Below are 18984 nucleotides of genomic sequence, written 5' to 3' on the forward strand. Positions count from 1 at the left end.
CTACATAATGCTATATAAATAGTAGAAACATTTAAATAGTTATTTTGACTAAAAGTTGGAAGCTGAGTGAGACCTATTATGAAAGTCACAGGGGGTTCCCACACTTTCACTAGCTTTCCCTCTAGAAACCCTATTAGATTCGCACAGGAATACAAGAAAGTTCCCCAGTGGCCTCTGTAAAGGAAGGGAAGAATAGCCTTTGTGAAAACCTCTGACACTTCTCCCTAACGAAGACCTAGTTGGGACCTCCCTGGTGGCACAGTGGATAAGACTCCATGCTCCCAAAGTAGGGGGCTCGGGTTCGATCCCTAGTCAGGGAACTAGATCCCACATGCATGCCACAACTAAGGAGCTGACCTGCCACAGCTAAGGCCTGGCACAACCAAATTAATTATTAATTAATTAATTAATTATTAATTGATTAATTATTAATTAATTAATTTTTATAAAAGACCTAGTCCCTTGGGAGAAGAACTTCACCAATTCAATTCTGGGTGAAGAGGAACTCTGCCCTACTCCATCTGAATGCCGTGGCTAGTAAGGAGCTAGGAGGCATGAGGGAAAAACTCTTTAACACTGGAGTAGGGATAGCAGTAGTCCTGAAAGCCAACCATCCAAAGCACTGGTACACTAAGAAAGTGAGACTTAATCGGAATATCAGAGAATATCTCCCTCCCCTGCACACCGCGGTCACACTGACAAGCCTCCAGTAACAACAGGAAATTACAGCTGAAAGAGCTGGGAGACTCAGATCCTCTCTGAGAAGTAGTAGAAAGGCAAACCACAAAGCCAAGATGGGAAGGCAAAGCAAATCCACCAGAGGAATTTGAACACTCTGGTATCTATAGCTAAAACATACTCATTTTATAGCTGAATTAAGATAAACTCTAACACTAAAGTTCTATTGCCTTAGGACCTATTACCTGATACATGTCCATCTTTCAAGAAAAAAATGCAAAAGCCATGATAAAAGGATGTATATATATATACTGTAAAGAGATAAAGCAATCATCACACCAGATATATATACGATTAAGATGCTGGAATTATCAGGCACAGAATTTAAAATAACTATGGTTATTATGTTAAAGAATTTAATGGAGAAAGTAGACAACATGAAATACCAAATGGATAATGCCAGCAGATATAAAAACTATTAAAAAGAAGCAAAAAGAAATGCAATATTGACATCAACAAAAATAGCAGAGGGAGGACATTCAAAATCCTCTCTTCCATAAAAGCAGCAAGAACAATGGCAAAGACTGTCAATTTCAACTTTTTCAGAACTTGCAGCAATCCATAAGAAACAAACAAACAAAAATAGTAAAATAGCACGCATAAATCTAACCTCTTGGCAATTTCATTAAATGTAAATTAATTAAATATTCCAATCAAAAGGCAGAGATTGACAGAATGTATTAAAAAATAGAAACCATGATTCAATCATGCTATCTATAAAATATGCTTTAGGTTTAAAAACAGAAATAGATTAAAAGAAAAAGGATTTCTTAAAAAGTACAATGAAAACAGTAATCAAAAGACAGCATTAATGCTATACTAATATCAGGCAAAATAAACTTTATGAAAAAATTAATAGATATAAAGAAGGATATTTTATAATGATAACAAGTTTAATTAATCAAGAAGATATAACAATCATAAGAATGTATGTATTAATATCTAACAATAGAGCCCCAAAATACGTGAAGCAAAAACTGACAGAACTGAAGGCAGAAATACGCAATTTAACAACAATAGTTAGAGACTTCAATACCCAATTTTCAGTAGTGGGAAAACCAACTAGATAGAAGACCAACTAGCTAATGGAAGACTAAAGCAACACTATAAAACAACTGTAAACACATCTATAGGACACTCTCAAACAAAAGCAGAATACACATTGTTCTCAAGTGCACATCAAACATTCTCCAGGGTACTGCATATTTGAAGCTATAAAACCAGACTTAATACATTTAAGAGATTGAAATCACACAAAATATGTCTCTGACCATAGTGGAATGAAATTATAAATCAAAAACAGAAAAGAATTTTGAGAAATTCACAAATATGTGGAAATTAGGCAATACACCTCTAAGTAACCAACGGGATCAAAGAAGAAAACTTAAGGAAAATTAGAAAATACTCTAAGATGAATAAAAATAAAAACATAACACATAAAACTTCTATGATAAATGGACTGAGAGACAGGAAAGAAATACATGTACCTGGGAAATTTAAAGTCGTACAGTTTGGCTGAGGTGTACAATGCATAATAGGATTCAGAGGAGAAAGGAAAGGTGAGTTGGGAGAATAACCCCCAGAGGAAGAGTAGCTACATAATAAATAAACATTAAGGTTTTGTACTTGATCCTGGAAGCATTCTGGAACTATTTTGATTTTTAAGCACGGAAGTAAAACTTAGGATTTTAGCCAAGATGATCTAGCATGGCAGGAAATTCCTAAACAGACACGGTTTCTCCTGGAGACCCATCCTTCTTTCATTCCCTTCTAGTCCTTTTCCGTTTTCACTGGTTTTCACCCAGTGCCCATACTCACTGTGACCCAGTGAATCTGCCTCCTCCATACCAGCTAGAAGAGGCAGAGTTCCTTACCAACTTTTCAAATTTTCTCCAGCAAAAATGCCCTATCTTGTGTTCCTTTCCCTGGGAATTCCATGCCTCGTTAATGACTAATGAAGTAGAGGTAACAGATTAATGAAATAAGCACATTCAACACAGAAGTATTCACTGAATACCTAGAACGTGCCGTATAGTCAAGTCAGTACTGACAGCCCATGTTGTTTTGTACACCAGTATATACGTAATGTTTGCAAAACAGTATCTCATTTATCACATTTTTTGAAATGCATTTTCTATTCCCATTTCATTGGTAAAGAAATAAAAATGTAGACAAGTTCGGACAAAGATGACAAAGGCAGAAATGGAGGTTTTGCCAGAGATGACACAGGCAGAAATGGAGGTTCCTTGATATAAAGTCAGATTTCCTGAGAAAACAATCCTGGATTTACTCAAGAAATTACCACAATCAAAAAAGTCATCAGCGTTAAATTAATGTTGAAAATTAGGGGCTGTTGACCCTGATAATGTATAAGAGAAATACCTAAGAAAGATATTTAAGCTAATGAAATATGGTCTTGTTAAATGCTATGTGAATAAAATAGTCCATGCCTTAAGTATGTATGTATAAGAAAGAAAGAGGGGGAGAGAGGGAGGGGAAAAGGGAGTGGGGGAGAGAAGGAAGGAAGGAAGGAAGGAAGAAGGAAGGGAGAGAGGGAGGGAGGGAGGGAGGAAGGAAGGAAGAAAAAATACTGAAAGAGTATAAAAGTGACCTGATCATCATGGAAGTGCCTTTTCCTACTTGAAGGTGAGTAAACATTGTCATTTCTCTACAGACAGAATCTGAAGATTCCCTACAAACACTGGAGAACAGCTTTTTTTAAAAAATCAGGTAAACAAAAGTTAGGCTAGACGGCAGAAACCACAGCCAAGTTCATGCCATCGTAGCAATCTGGTTAGAATGTTGTCAATGCCTGAGATTCATGGCTGTAGAACAGGACACCAGTACTATGAATACCTTTTAAACTGTCTCCATACCCTCGGGTCAGTATCTGAAATTTCACCTCTGTGGAAGGAGGTTTGGCTAAGCTTGGGTCACATGCCTTTGTCCTGCCTGGGCTGTCAGGGGCTGGGAAGATGAGCATCTCCCTGGTTTATCCTGCAGTGAAGCAGGTACTAGATCCCACCATCACTGCCTATAACTGGGGTTTGTGTGTTGAGTGCCTACAAGGATGAAAATACGTGCACAAAATACTTCTTTTGTGGCCTAATAGCCACATTCTTCTTCCGTTAGTAAGACTTCCAAACGAAAGGATACCCACTCAAGAGTGTAAAACTGTCCCTTGCAGAAGTGCAAGTACACTCCTACCTTTCTCAGTGGGAGACAGTGTTGTCAGTTATTGCATCCAGCTCCAAACACAGGATTCCTGCCAATGCATATCCTTCATCTTATTAAGCTGGAATCACATCCTGGAATTCTGTAATATTTGGACAAAATTTAATAATTTAACTACCGCCAACACACCCAAGTTTTATTTATATATATATATATACACACACATAATTTATATATAATATATAATAATGTATTATAGGATATATAATAATATGTATTTGTTATTTAATATATTTAAATATACTATGATACAATGATATATGTAATATGTGTGTAATTCATATACACATGTATATCTACACATGCAGAGAGAGAGAGAGAGGACATACAGATTAAGCACTAAACTCTTTGTTTCCCAGATGGTCATGGCTGGTACACACGACTTCCTTCTTTCACTACCAACCTCATTTTGTCTTTAACCAACACAGCAGCTGGTTAGACTTCTTCACCCCCTGGGGTCATCCAGTTTCATGCTGGAGGCATGTGACTCCTTGGTGGTGTCTTTGCTGTAGGATCACAATCCTCTCCCATTAACTTCCCCTCTGAATAACGTCAGCACAGAAGGAGCCCCAGGAGCTCACCTATGCTCCGTCCCCAGGACCTGCTACCCCACGGCAGAGCAGCAGCCCCAGTTCCTCACTGATCGTCCAGGTCTCCATAGCTCCCGTCTGCACCATGATGGACAAGTGGGCAGACACTGCTGTGGAAGGAGGCTGTCTGACACCCACGGCTGGGCTAACACGTCCTCTGATACCGAGGAGACGTTTTTTGCAGCGGGAGACTTTTGATTAGCATTCACATCAGGCACAGATATTCTCACATCTGCAGTCTGTTCCTAGCTTTCTATCCGCATACCTGTTCATTGTCAATTCACAGCTATTGCTCATTTCGAATCCCCGACCATCCAGCCAAACAATTTGCCCCATTGTATAAATTAGCATCAATCCATATTTCAGCTCTCTCCTTGCTGTGTAAGATAAACTATTGGGAGTTCTGCCCGTGGGGAGGATTTTCATTCTGCATTGCTTTTTTCACGTATGAACGGGGTTTTAACACCCTTAAACCCTCTTCCCAGGGTAGATAGCCACCTGTAACTCAGGTTCTACCTTTTTCCTTCTCACTGTAGGGGACTCCTGATGAGTGTAGAGGTGTGCATGGGAGGAGGCTGGCAAGGAGGCAAGAGAGGGCACGATTGGAGCTTGACCGAGGGCTCATGCCTTCTTCACGTGCCTGGCTGTCTCCAGCCTGTCCCCACATAGCGCACCTCCTCCACCTGAGGATTCAGTGCTCCTGGACATGCCAGAGCTTCTGTCAACAGGAATCAAGTGGACACCCAGTTCCTCATGGGAAGCATGTTTGGCACGGCTACCTGGAGCTTCAGGGTCGTTTTCCACCCTGGCAGAGTAACAAACCAAGAACCATTTCTAAGAAGGAGGCAGCCTACTCAACACCTTGGGATGTTCACTGTGAATCTACTTGGCAGAATCTCCACACAGCGTCCAGAGATGCAACATAAGCTTTATAATCTAATGAATTTGCAGACACAAGAAATTACGCCTCATGCCTTCAACTTGAATAGACTTAGAGGGTTCAGACCTTATTCTTACGTGGCAACTTAAGCTAGGGGAGATTTCATTCAATTCGCTGCTACAAAACCTTCCCAGCTGAGGTGTTTCGGCACTTGCGGCTGTTAGAACAAAATATTTAAACTGACAATGACGCTAAAGGTCACTTCCTTATCAGAGACCACTCCCCAGTTTTCAAATACAGCTTTCCACTAAATTATAGCAGCCTCTTCGTTGAAAGTTACATGTGAGCAGAACAAAAATTAATTTTGGTTCATTTGCCTACTGTGGGCTAATTTCAGATTCTTTCAGAAAAGGCCAAGAAATTGCTCAGGGAAGACAAGAGTAAAGATTGTTTTAATATACTGAATGTGAAGGGAATCAATTTCCAGACGTATAATCCTGTAAAACAAAGTGTGTTGATTTCAGTTTGGGGATGAGTGTTTAATAAGCTTGCTCAAGAACCCCGTGCCCCTAAAAGGTTAAGAATCATTGATCTGAGGAATATCTGTTAGTAGATTTTTCACACATTTTAAGCAATAGCATCTGCCACGGCTTCTCACCTCACAGTTTTTATTATTTTTAATTATATTTTCTGAAAGTTTACATGTTGTTCTTATCTCACTTATAAATACAGTTAACTTGTCTTAAAAAAAAAGGGAAAACTTCAAAAGTCAAATGGAACACTTTACTACATAAATTAAGGATTAAAGAGACAAATGATAACATGATAAAGTGATAATTGCAAGTTCAGTTTTGATCAAAAGAACGTATTTTGTTTGTCTTTTACTTGGCATAAATCTAGCAATTTTTCATATGCCAGTTACATTGATATTTTTCTAGGAAATAGTCATTGTTAAGTGTGATCACAGCAAAATACTTTAGAGCATTTAGTAACACCGATTTCATGATGTTAACTGTAATTCTTACTAATGCAGCTGAAAATGGACTTTGTTTCACATCAATTCACTACATTCAAGCTAAAGTGGGTTTTGGTTTGGCCCCCAGTTAACTAAAGTCCCAGCCAGCAGAGATGCTGGTGCTTTGGGATGACTTTAAGGGGATGTATCTCCATTGACTGCTGCAGGGTCCAGGCAACACTGTCGCTGATGAGGACCTAGAAAAGTTCCTGGGCTTGAAAAGACAGAATAGGTTTTTTTATGCTGAGTGAAAGTTAGTTTGGGGTTTTTTTTTGCTTGTTTGTTTTTGTAATGGACTTTCTGCTGAAATTATACGTAATCCCTAAGCAGTATCCTCATTCAGAGACCTTATGAGCGTTAACTATTCATGAGTGATTCATTAAAGAAACACAGAAAAGCAGACCTCTCCCACCCCACCACCACCTAGGCTGGGACACCCTTGAAATCTACAACCTTTGAATGCCTCTTTATTCTTGACCCATATCTTTCCATCATTACAGATACTGGATGGTAGTGACCAGATGCAAAGTGGTACTTTCTAACAAGAATTTGGGTAAGCATTATCTTTACTGTACCACAGTGATGTTCGCTATGCACTATAACAGGAGGACCCTTTTACAACTTCAAAAGTTCCTTTCTCTTACACACACACACACACACACACACACACACACTTACACATCTTAAGATATGATATGCAGCCTTGGCTGCAGTAGAATATTAAACCATGTTTTCTGTCAATGTGATATAAAGAAACAAGAGGCCTCATGTAATTTGGATTTTTCCAGGTATCTAATTTCAATCTAATGTACTGTTGTGAAACTAAGCCAGTAAATCTATATGGCTGGTCCATTTGGGGACTTGGTCTGCTATCTTCGGTTTGTGACAATTTCTGGTTTCCATTCCTTGTCCAGGGATGATCACAGTGTGATTTGCAGGTATAACTAACAAATGAGATCAATTAAAATGTCTACAGGTGGCACCTGTCTGAGTATAGGGTTGCACTAAATGATTCCCACAGCTCCGTTTCCTGTCGCCCTACCATCTGCAAGCCCTCTCCACATGCAAAGTAACAATGAAGGGTTGTTTCCTAATGGGCATAGACCGAGAAAGCAGACCTTATTCTATGGCCTGGCTATATGATTATTATCACTAACGGGAAACAACAGGTGTATTTTTCAACTCCATTTACACAAACGATCCCTGTGTTTCATAGCATTCATTAATATAGCTTCTTGAATTGCCCAATTTGTTACAAATTTGTACTGTCAGCTGCCTTTGTGATTGAACTGAATTTGTAATGAAACTGAAGCTACCTTTCATTTGTGTACATTATTGAATACTTTGATCATTACAAGACAAATTTGATACTTTTCAAAGTACTTAGGTCATGGAGAAGGGGAAAATGGTTACTTCTGGATAAAAGTCACAATTGGATAAGACATGCCAGAGCATTTTTACATTTATTCTACTAAATCTTTGTAAAAAAATAAATAAGTAATGGACACTTGGCCAAAATTTATGATCATAAAGCATTATTTTAAGTAGTATGTAGAAATTATGGTGCAGGTATATTTTTGTTTTTAGGTTTGAATCCAGTTAAAATGTTGAGTTGAACTTTGTAAACATGCCTTTCATTTTTTTTTTTTTAAACATCTTTATTGAAGTATAATTGCCTTACAATAGTGTGTTAGCTTCTGCTTTATAACAAAGTGAATCAGTTATACATATACAATATGTTCCCATTTCTCTTCCCTCTTGCATCTCCCTCCCTCCCACCCTCCCCATCCCACCCCTCTAGGTGGTCACAAAGCACCGAGCTGATCTCCCTGTGCTGTGCGGCTGCTTCCCACTAGTTATCTATTTTACATTTGGTAGTGTATATATGTCCATGACACTCTCTTACCCTGTCACATCTCACCCCACCCCCTCCCCATATCCTCAAGTCCATTCTCTAGTAGGTCTGTGTCTTTATTCCCGTCTTGCCACTAGGTTCTTATTTTGGGACAACATGAGCTAGGTTGTATAATCAAAGGTGAATATTTCTGTTCCATGATATATTTCTCAAGTCACAAATTGTATTTATGAAATAAATTGATATTATTAGTATACTTGAAACTACAACTTAATGGAATTCTCAAAAGCTAGCCAGAGTCTCCATTTCTAAGTGACATAAATCTCAAAATTAGAATATACCAGAGAGTGTGAGTAGAGAGATTTTTGCCTACTGAATCATTTGCAATTCTCTACCTCAAATATCTAAGCCTCGTATGAGTCAGATGGCCACACGTACCAGCTTGCCTGGGAAGGTCCATGGTTAATGCCTATTCCCCATGCATATTTTAAAATAGGCCCCTTTTATCCTCACAAGTGGGTTTGAACAAGCAATCATCCAGACATCCAACTTGTAAGTCTAACAAAATAACACTATTCAAGTTAGTTACGTCTTATTTAAGAAAAATAAGATCGCAGTTATAAAAATCTAATTAAAGGCACTAATTCAAATAAGCCGCAGTTAGATACAAGTGATTTCCTTTTTCTATAAGACAGCCAGAGCACCCCCAGTTGTGTAGACTGTGGCTTCAGAGGTGCTAAGTGTGATATGATTCTTACGTGTTAATGTTCAACTGGTTTAGTCCTTTAAAAATAGTCACACAGAATTGCCATTTAATTATCATCCGTCCCCACATACAGTACTACGCCATATCTTATTCAGCAACAAAGACTAAAATACACTGGGAGGAAATCTAATTATACCTTATCTCTCATACCATTTCTCTGCTATAGGTTGCAGACAGTAGGATTCAAACTACAGAATCAAAGCTACTCTAATCATTTCTAGCATGAAGAGTGGAATCAACAAAGTTTATATCACAAAGAAAGAAAATGCTCACACATTTAAATTTTTAAAAACATAGGCCACTGAGAAGGTGGTCATAAAACCTGTAAGAAATGGTGCTCATCTGGGGGCAGTACCATGCATTTAAAATCTTATTGTATTTATATCTAGATAGATAGATAGATACAGAGATAGATAGATATAGAGATATGTATCTACATATAAGAGAGAGATATATTTTAATTATTCTCATAAAAATAATATTGCTGAAATTGCTCGAAGCTTCCAGAAACTTCTTAGCTAATAGTGTGTTGGAATAGATAGAATCTGAGAAATAATATAGCTCAATCTCTTCCAATAAGTCTTCCTGAAACTTAGATTCAGGAAGGGAGACTAATTTACTCAAGGTCATAGAGGAAGATAGCTTTAGAGTTAGGGTTCTAGCTATCTCTGCCCTCCCTCCCTCCCTCCCTTCCTTCCTTCTTTATTTTTTAGTATCTTTCTTAGGCAGCCTGGCACCACAGCCCTCCCTGCTGCCCTCGGAGCATTCAAGGGGCACAGCTGTGCCTCATGTTCATGGGCAGAGATGCCATTTGCTCATGTGACCTGATCTAGTTCACACCAAAGTTCTTCACTCTGTGTCTGGTGAATTTAGAAGTTTCGAGATACCTTCATAGCTGATAAGTGTCTGCTAGAGGTGGAGGTCTTGACATCACACAGTGATTCATCCACATTCCTAACATCCACATTTCATAAGCCCTCAGGAAGCGTTCACAGGATACTGTGAGGATCACTGTTCGGTAGAGTGAGCAGTGACCTAGTTAAGTAATTGCAATGAAATACCAGATACTAGGCTGGGATGACTCCATGTGCTATCATTGTTCTGAATACAAATTTTTGCCACCACACTTGTTGCAATGGGCTAAGACTGTGTTTATTCTCCACCCCGTCCTCTCCAGCTAGACCTTGAGCACGTTGAGTATTGCATCAATGTTTTGTTTTGTTTTTTTATGTCAATTCTCATCTGCAGTACCAAGCTTTCACCCTTTAGTAAGTGATTATCTAATGGATGAAAAGATGGATGGATGGAAGGAAGGATGGATGGATGGTTGGATGGATGGACAGACAGGCATTCAATGGGCCTAAGACAGGCAATTTGATAAATAGTATTTTAGGAAGAATAAATTTAAGGAAGGTGGAAAAACTCAGAGATTTATTGAAAACTAGTATAAACTGGGGTGAGCTTTTGTGGGGCAAGTGATGCTGAGAAGGGCGTATCACTGAGGACTTTGGATGATCAACTAAGGAAATATTTCTTTTAACGTTTTGGCCATGCCACACAGCATGTGGGATCTTAGTTCCCTGACCAGGGATGGAATCCATGCCCCCTGCAGGGAAGCATGGATTCTTAACCACTGGACCACCAGGGAATTCTCCTAAGGAAATATTTCTAATGAACGAGTTTAAAGTTCTTAATAAGGGGAGGGAAGAGACTTGATTTGCATATTTTTGAGGTAGTTGATCTAGCAAGTGGGTATAGAATAATTATCTCTGTCTCCAGGTTTATTTAAATATGGGAGAAGTAAAGTATAAATGATATTTTCTAGAGGTGTAAATATTATATAAGCAATTCTGTGAAAAATGAATCCAAGCCAACCAACCAGAAGATTCTTGTCTTGTGTCACTCAGTCATCTGCATGCCCATCAGACCTAAACACCAGCTGTGGTAAGCTCAGGCCTGGATTCAGAGTTTAGAAAAATTCACAGTCTAGGCCTACTCATTCAGCTCACCAAGCATGGCAGCCCAGGATTTGGAAAACTTTCAGGCACCTTTTCATCCCCTGAGATCTATGATCTCAGGCCTCAGTCCTTATCACCTTCTACCAAGGAAAAGGAGAAGTCAAAGTCAGAGATAATAGTAAGAATAATAATAGCTCATCATAGTCATGAACAAAACAAAATTCATCATTTTTTTTCTTTTTTGCAATAGACTAGCAATTAGGATTGGCCATATGATGATTATTAAGGAATAAGAAATAGTGTTCTAACAAGGGATCCCAGTGCGGGCCATCTGCACGGGTTAGTTAGAGCTACAGCACATAGGGAAACCACTCTTTCCTCTTGTGTTTTTGAATCCAAGTGATTAATGTTGTGTGTTCTTCTATTCGGGCACTGTGCTTAAAAGCATTGTTTACCATCACCTTGTAATCAGAGTGCCTCAGCAACCTCCTATTACCCTTGAAAACAGTGTGGCTGCAATTTAGACCTGAAAGAAATAGGTCTTGGATGGGTCCTTTGAAGCTTAAAGCTACTCTGAAGTCCTGCTATCTCCATTTGTAATTTGTTTTCAAGAACAGTGATTTACATTTCAGTTGGATGACACCTTTTAATGCATCACAGAGGTAAAGTGGCCACAGCGTAAACAGTTAGCTCTGCCACATTTCAAACGATGCATTTGAGCCACTGTAGAGAGGGTTACAGTTACAATTAAAACCCCAAGTGGGACAGTTCTTTTCAGGATGTGGCACTAACCATTTGTGGGTGATAGAAAGAGACATTACTGCTGTCCACACTGCTATTTTAAAGTGGCATGAAAAAAACAACTCTGTGCCAGGAGGAGTTTCCATATCCCCAGCCACCACTGAACGAGTGAAGATGAGGGCTCCTGGGAATATTATCTCACAAAAATTAAGTAAAAATAAGGTTCTTGTGGGGCTGCTTCACATTTTCTATGAGTGTACAACTTCCGTTGGTAAACAGATTCTACTAAAAGACCAAATTAAGCCAAAATGAGATTGCAGAGCAAAAGTAATATCAATATTATGATGAATTATTATTTTTAACAAGTGCTTATTTATAAAGATATTTATTAAATGCATTCATATTCACTTCATTCTATAATTGAGATTAGTTTTTAATTTTCAGCTGTATTGAGGCATCAACTACATATAATAAATCCATCCACATTTGGTGAATTTTGGCAGTTGCTTGCAGTCACATAACCACCACTACAATGAAGACATAAAGTTGTCCCATGGCCACTGAAGAGTTTCCTCATGGCCTTTTTAATCAATTCTCTCCCCTGACCACACAGCCCAGGCCACCATTGATCTGCTTTATGTCACTATACTTTTGCCTTTCCTAGAATTTCATATAAATGGAATTATATAGTGTTGTTAGGACCTGACCAATCCTAACCCCCAGTGATGATAGTATTAGGAGTCGGGGCCTTTCAGATGTGCATGCCTCATGAGGGTGGAGCCTTCACGAATGGGATTAGTGACCTTATATAAGAGATCCCACAGGGTTTCCTAGCCCCTTCTACCATGTTAGGACACAGCAAAAGGTGGGAAGTCTGCATCCCGAAGAGGACCTTCACTGCAACCCAACCAGGCTGGCACCTGATCTTGGACTTCCAGCCCCCCAAACTGTAAGAAATAAATTTCTGTTCTTTATAAGCCACCTAGTTGGTTGTATTTTGTTATAGCAGCTTAAACAGGCTAAGACAAGTATGTAGTCTTAGCTTTACATTTTTCACTTCGCACATTATTTTTGAGATCCAGCCTTGTTGTTGCATGTATTAATGCTTTGTTATTATTTTTATTGTTGAGTAGTAAAGCACTATTGATGAACATTTTGAGTTGTTAGGGGTTATTATGAATATTGCCATTACTTACATTGTATAGAAGTATTCAGTACTTATGTGGACATGTGCTTTCATTTGTCTCGGGGAGATGTCTGGAAGTAGGATTGCCGGGGCACATGGTAGAACAACATTTAACTTTCTACAATACTGTCAAACTGATTTCCAAAGCAGTAGTACCATTTTGCATTCCTCCTGACAATAGGAGAGTATTCCAGCTGCTTCACATCTTCATCAATACCTGGCCTTGTCAGTCTTTTGAACTTTGTTCATTCTTGTGGGTACATATCAGTATAATATTCTGGTTTAATTTGCATTTCATTGATGACTAGAGATGGTGAGATGTACTTTTATGTGCTTACTGGCTCCCTTTTCATCTTCTTTAGTAAACAGTTCAAATCTTTGGCTTTTATTGGGTTATTTTCCTTCTTATCATTGATGTACATGAGTTTCTTATGTAGTCTCAATATAAACCCTTTCATACATATATGTTTTGCAAAAAATTGTTGGTTTGGTTTGGTTTGGTTTCGTACTTGGAAAGGCCAAAAAACAAACCAAAACCAAAACCAAAAAACTTCATAGAATGTTTTTTGTTGTTTTTGTTTTTAAAATTTATCTTCTAATAGTTTAGGAAACAAAGATTTTGTATTAAATGATTCTACATGTATGTTAATGGTCTAAACTTTCTGTGCCCCAGATACCCTGAAAAATATTTGTACTATAATTGAAAAATCAACTAATAAAGTTTTCTTGAATGTCCCTTGGAAATTCAGAAATAGTAGGTCCAAAACTGAGCTCATCATTTTCCCTTGTGAAATGTAAGGCTTCTTATATGCTCCTATTATTCGCCTCACAGTCACAAATTTGGGAGGCATTGGGTACCTCATTAATTTGGCACATCTAATTGGTCACTAAGTCACATGGATTCAGCCTCCGAAATTAAGTGTAAAATTCATGTCTCTCCTCCATCCATGCCACTCCCCTAAATAGAGCTAGAACTTCGTTTGACCTGTTTAATGATGTCCTGACTCTTCCACTGCTTCTAGCCTAACTGTGCCCATGGTGTCCTCTTCTCTGTTCACAATGCTACCAGCTCACTTTTTTGGCAGAAGAAAATCTAGTCCAGAAAAATCTTTCCAGTGCCTTTAGGATCATATCCCAGCTCCTTAAGAGGGCATACCAGGGCTTCCCTGGTGGCGCAGTGGTTAAGAATCTGCCTGCCAAAGCAGGGGACATGGGTTCGAGCCCTGGTCTGGGAAGATCCCACAAGCCACGGAGCAACTAAGCCCGTGTGCCACAACTATTGAGCCCATGAGCCACAACTACTGAGCCCACGTGCCACAACTACTGAATCCTGAGCGCCTAGAGTGCATGCTCCGCAACAAGAGAAGCCACCGCAGTGAGAAGCCTGTGCACCACAATGAAGAGTAGCCCCTTCTTGCCACAACTAGAGAAAGCCCGTGCACAGCAACAAAGACCCAATGCAGCCAAAAATAAATAATAAATTAATAAATAAATTTTTTTTAAAAAAAGGAGGGCATACCAGCTCATTACACTATGGCTGCAAATGGATAACACATCCTGCTTCACAAGTCCTCCACCCATCACGAGTACTGAACTATGTGTCATACTAAGTATTTCATACTGTTTTACAAATCTTTCCCATCTGTTTCCTCTTCCTGAGCCCACTGCCCACCTGCTTGTCCTACAAATGTCAGTAACTGTGGCACATGCTCCAGAAGTCTCCATGACATTTCATCCCCTGACCAAATCATGTCCTTTCCCTGAGGCTGCCATAGCACCTGGCATGCCTCTGTCATAGCACTTATCACACTTCTCCACCACTGAAGGATTATCTCTCCCATGGGTACAAATAACTTATGTGGTTTTTGCAAGATAGAGACTATAGAGTTGAGAAAGTATAGAACTAGGAGTGATGGTCTGGCAAATGATGTACTAGAGAGATTCAAGAATCAGTTCATCCATTCAAGCACTATATCTATAAAATAAAGAAATTAGAAAAAGGAAATGAAATAGAAAAAGCTGAAACATACTGGAGCTTAAAAGTACAATCACTGAAATGGAAATTTTACTAGTGTTTCAACAGCAGATTGGAGCAGGCAGAAGAAGAATCAGTAAACTTAGAGATAAGACAATTGAACGTATTGGGTCTGAGAAGCAGAAAGAACATGAATGTAGAGAAATAAAAAGAGTCTAAAGGACCTGTGAGACATCATAAAGTGTATCAACATTCACATTATAGAAGTTTCAGAAGAGGGAGAGAAAGAGAAAGGGATAGACGGGACATTAAAAAAATAATGGCTGCATTTTGGTGAAAGACATAAATCTATACATTCAAATAGCTAAAAGAACTCCAAGTAAGATAAACTCAAAATGATCCACACTGAATACATTTTATTCAAATCATTTAAAGACAAAGGCAAAGAGAGAATCTTGAAACCAGTAGGTGAGAAGCAACTTGTCACTTAAAAGGGGTTCTCAATAAGGTCAAGAGCCCAGCATCATCAGAAACCATGGGGGCCAGAAAGCAATGGGATGACATATTTGTAGTGATGAAAGGAAGAAAAAAGAAAAAACCTGTCAACCAAGAATTCAATATCCAGTAAAATGATGCTTTAAAAATGAAGGAGAAACTAAGACATCCTTAGACAAATCTAGGAAGTTTGTTGGTAGCAGGCCTACTCTGAAAGAAATACAAAAAGGAGTCCTTCAGGATAAAAAGATGCTAGGTAGTAACCCAAAGCCATACAAAGAAATAAAGAACACTAGTAAAGATAATTGCATTGGTAAAGATAAAAGCCAGAAGTATTGAAATTTTTTGTTTAAATCTCATTTTTGTTTTCATATGATTTAAAACACAAATCATAAAAATATATAAATCTATGTCAATGGCCACACAGTATATAAAGATATAATTTGTAACAACAACAGCATAAAGGGAGAGAAGGAAGAACTGTGTTGAAGAAGAGTTTATAAATGCTATTGAAGCTAAGATGTTGTCAATTTAAGTTGGATTGTTATAAATTTAGAGTTTTAAATGTAATCCCCAGGTTAACCACTAAGAAGATAATGTAAAAACATACAGAAAAAGAAATGAGGAGGGGAAAGCATACACACACAAACACAAACACACACACATAAAGAATCAAACACACAAAGAAGCAGGCAGTATTAGAGGAACTGAGTAATAAAAAAGATATGACATATAAAAAGCAAATAACAAAATGGCAGAAGTCCTTCCTTATCAATAATCATTTTAAATATAAATGGATTAAACACACCAATTAAATACAGCTATCTAACAATACACTGTCTACAAGAAACTCACTTTAGATACAAATAAGTTGAAAGTGAAAGAATGGAAAAAGATATTTCACGCAAATAGTAACAAGAAGCTAGAGTAGCTGTATTAATATCATACAAAATACACTTTAAGTCAAATACTGTTAAAAGTGACCAATAAGAACATAACATATTGATACAAAACTCTATCTATCAAGAAGATATAACCATTCTGTATATTAGATTCAACTACATATTATATATAATATAGTACAATTATATATTATGTTATATATAGTACAATTATATATTATGTTATATATATAAAACAGTTATATATTATATTATATATATACACATATATGCAGCAAGCTACAGGGCCACAAAATATATAAAGCAAACATTTACAGAATTGAAATAGTTCCACAATAATGGTGGGGGGGAGAGAAGAAGATGGCGGAAGAGTAAGACGTGGAGATCACCTTCCTTCCCACAGATACATTAGAAATACTTCTACACGTGGAACTGCTCCTACAGAACACTCACTGAACGCTGGCAGAAGACGTCAGACCTCCCAAAAGGCAAGAAACTCCCCACGTACGTGGGTGGGGCAAAAGAAAAAAGAAACAACAGAGACAAAAGAATAGGGACAGGACCTGCGCCAGTGGGAGGGAGCCGTGAAGGAGGAAAGGTTTCCATGCACTAGGAAGCCCCTTCGCGGGCAGAGACTGCGGGTGGCGGAGGGGGAAGCTTCGGAGCCACGGAGGAAAGCGCAGCCACAGGGGTGCGGAGGGCAAAGCGGAGAGGTTCCCGCACGGAGGCTCGGCGCCAACCAGCACTCACCAGCCCGAGAGGCTTGTCTGCTCCCCCGCCGGGGCGGGCGGGGCTGGGAGCTGAGGCTCGGGCTGCGGTCGGATCGCAGGGAAAGGACTGGGGTTGGCGGCGTGAACACAGCCTGAAGGGGTTAGTGCACCACAGCTAGCCAGGAGGGAGTCCGGGAAAAACTCTGCAGCTGCCGAAGAGGCAAGAGACTTTTTCTTACCTCTTTGTTTGCTGGTGCGCGAGGAGAGGGGATTCAGAGCGCCGCCTAAACGAGCTCCAGGGACGGGCGTGAGCCGCGGCCATCAGCGCGGACCCCAGAGACGGGCATGAGACACTAAGGCTGCTGCTGCCGCCACCAAGAAGCCTGTGTTCGAGCACAGCTCACTCTCCACACCGCCCCTCCCGGGAGCCTGTGCAGCCCGCCACGGCCAGGGAACCGTGATCCGGGGACAACGTCCCCGGGAGAATGCACGGCGCGCCTCAGGCTGCTGCAACGTCACGACGCCTCTGACGCCGCAGGCTCGCCCCGCCTCCTCCGTACCGCTCCCTCCCCGAGGCCTGAGTGAGCCAGAGCCCCCGAAGCAGCTGCTCCTTTAACCCCGTCCTGTCTGGGCGGGGAACAGACGCCCTCAGGCGACCTACACGCAGAGGCGGGTCCAAATCCAAAGCTGAACCCCAGGAGCTGTGCGAACAGGGAAGAGAAGGGGAAATCTCTCCCAGCAGCCTCAGAAGCAGCGGATTAAAGCTCCACAATCAACTTGATGTACCTGCATCTGTGGAACACCTGAATAGACAACGAATCATCCCAAATTCAGGAGGTGGACTTTGGGAGCAGGATATATTAATTTTTACACTTTTCCTTTTTTTGTGAGTGTATATGTATATGCTTCTGGGTGAGATTTTGTCTGTATAGCTTTGCTTTATAATAGCTTTATTTTACTTCACTATATTTTATCCTCTTTCTTTCTTTCTATTTTTTCTCCCTTTTACTCTGAGCCGTGTGGATGAAAGGCTCTTGGTGCTCCAGCCAGGCATCAGGGCTGTGCCTCTGAGGTGGGAGAGCCAACTTCAGGACACTGGTCCACAAGAGACCTCCCAGCTCCACGTAATACCAAACGGCGAAAATCTCTCAGAGTTCTCCATCTCAACATCAAGACCCAGCTTCACTCAACGACCAGCAAGCTACAGTGCTGGACACCCTATGCCAAACAACTAGCAAGACAGGAACACAGCCCCATCCATTAGCAGAGAGGCTGCCTAAAATCATAATAAGGCCACAGACACCCCAAAACACACCACCAGACATGGACACACCCACCAGAAAGACAAGATCCAGCCTCACCCACCAGAACACAGGCACTAGTTCCCTCCACCAGGAAGCCTAGACAACCCACTGAACCAACCTTAGCCACTGGGGACAGATACCAAAAACAACGGGAACTACGAACCTGCAGCCTGGGAAAAGGAGACCCCAAACACAGTAAGATAAGCAAAATGAGATGACAGAAAAACACACAGCAGGTGAAGGAGCAGGGTGAAAACACACCAGACCTAACAAATGAAGAGGAAATAGGTAGTCTACCTGAAAAAGAATTCAGAATAATGATAGTAAGGATGATCCAAAATCTTGGAAATAGAATAGACAAAATGCAAGAAACATTTAACAAGGACGTAGAAGAACTAAAGAGGAACCAAGCAACGATGAAAAACACAATAAATGAAATTAAAAATACTCTAGATGGGATCAATAGCAGAATAACTGAGGCAGAAGAACGGATAAGTGACCTGGAAGATAAAATGGTGGAAATAACTACTGCAGAGCAGGATAAAGAAAAAAGAATGAAAAGAAATGAGGACAGTCTCAGAGACCTCTGGGACAACATTAAACGCACCAACATTTGAATTATAGGGGTCCCAGAA

The 18984-nt window shown here is 39.8% G+C and overlaps 1 protein-coding gene across 6 annotated transcripts in view; it reads right to left on the reverse strand.

Moving 5' to 3' along the window:
- TMEM182 (transmembrane protein 182) overlaps positions 1–18984 on the reverse strand; it is a 390855-nt gene that overhangs the window by 100136 nt on the left and 271735 nt on the right. For 3 of the 6 annotated variants that reach the window (XR_009009932.1, XR_009009935.1, XR_009009933.1), the window contains one exon: positions 3946–4054. The exons of the other annotated variants lie outside the window; for them this stretch is intronic. The gene's annotated coding sequence lies outside the window, so the exon portion shown is untranslated. The remainder of the gene's footprint in view (positions 1–3945; positions 4055–18984) is intronic. 6 annotated transcript variants of the gene reach the window in all.

The sequence above is a fragment of the Balaenoptera acutorostrata genome, chromosome 12 (genome assembly GCF_949987535.1).
Source record: "Balaenoptera acutorostrata chromosome 12, mBalAcu1.1, whole genome shotgun sequence".
In the NCBI taxonomy this organism is placed as follows: domain Eukaryota; kingdom Metazoa; phylum Chordata; class Mammalia; order Artiodactyla; family Balaenopteridae; genus Balaenoptera; species Balaenoptera acutorostrata.